Consider the following 1,176-nt stretch of genomic DNA (forward strand, 5'->3'; position numbering starts at 1 on the left):
TTCAATCGATCGGCTTCAGTTAGCAGCAGTAGCGAAGGAATCGCTCGATCGGGTTCAGTTAACAGCCATCGATCGATCACTCGGGTTCAGTAACGCGTAGCCTGCAGTGCAATCGCTCAGGTTCAGTTAGAGCCCAACGCCTCGCTCGGGTTCAGCTAGAGCCAATGCCTCGCACACACGCGCGTACGTGTACGAGAGAAACACGCATCGCTCGGCCCCCGACCTCCCACCGTAACCGGCAACTCCTCGAAATTTTCCTCCCCCTCGCTTCTACCATGGTTTTTTCTGTCATGGACGGCCCAAAGAATGTCATGCAGCTGCGACTCCGTCCTGCCCAGGACGAAAAGCCCATTTTGTGTCATGATTTTTTGTCATAGAAGTAGGAGCCCACCACATCTATGATGATACCAGGTTTTGTCACAATTATCGTCATAGAAGTGTCATATGTATGACAGAAAAAAAAATCGTTCGGCCCAAAATGTCATGGATGTGTCTTTTTTTGTAGTGCAGGTAGTCGCGAGTGCATTTGGTCGGGCCTTGGACGCACAAAGAGAGCTGGCGTGGCTTGGGCGGCCGCTTGTAAGTGCTGGTGAAGTTGCGGATGAAGACTTCGGTGAAGTCTACCCAGCTGTTGACGCTGTAGGGCTTGAGTCTGTTTAGCCAAGTGTGCGCCGTGCCCTGAAGCATGAGGGGGACGTACTTCACGGCAACACGCTTGTAACCGTTTGCTATGTTGACTGCGGTGGAGTAGTCGACCAGCCAGTCTTCCAGCTTCATGGATCCGCTGTACTTGGGCGTATCTCTTGGGAGCAAGAACCCTTTCTGGAAGAGCTTGTCGCGAATGCAGGGTCCAAAACAAGGCAGACCAATCACGTCATCTTCTTCTAGCGCCAGGGATCGTGCCAGGTGGTTGATCCGATGGCGGGCATCGTTTTCTCCGATTCCTTCACGGCAGCCCAGCCGGCCACTGAGCGTCGGGTGCTCAACAGGTGGCGGGGAGGCATACCTCTCCATGCGAGGTGGAGAGGGAGGCAGGCAATTGTGCTGCCGCTCACAGCTCGTGGGCGGCCATCATGGTCACGCTCGATGGTGAGGCGCGTCTGACTGCGGCTAGCAACCGGCTCTCTGTCTCTTCAGTCACGGGCGCCGGTTGTCGGTGTCTAGGAGGTTGCGCCT

General features: G+C 55.3%; 1 long non-coding RNA gene across 1 annotated transcript in view; it reads right to left on the reverse strand.

Annotated features, from left to right (window-relative positions):
• Nucleotides 1–1,176, reverse strand: part of LOC119336135 — a 21,282-nt gene that overhangs the window by 9,657 nt on the left and 10,449 nt on the right. The window lies entirely within an intron of this gene.

This window comes from Triticum dicoccoides, chromosome 7B (genome assembly GCF_002162155.2).
Source record: "Triticum dicoccoides isolate Atlit2015 ecotype Zavitan chromosome 7B, WEW_v2.0, whole genome shotgun sequence".
Classification (NCBI taxonomy): domain Eukaryota; kingdom Viridiplantae; phylum Streptophyta; class Magnoliopsida; order Poales; family Poaceae; genus Triticum; species Triticum dicoccoides.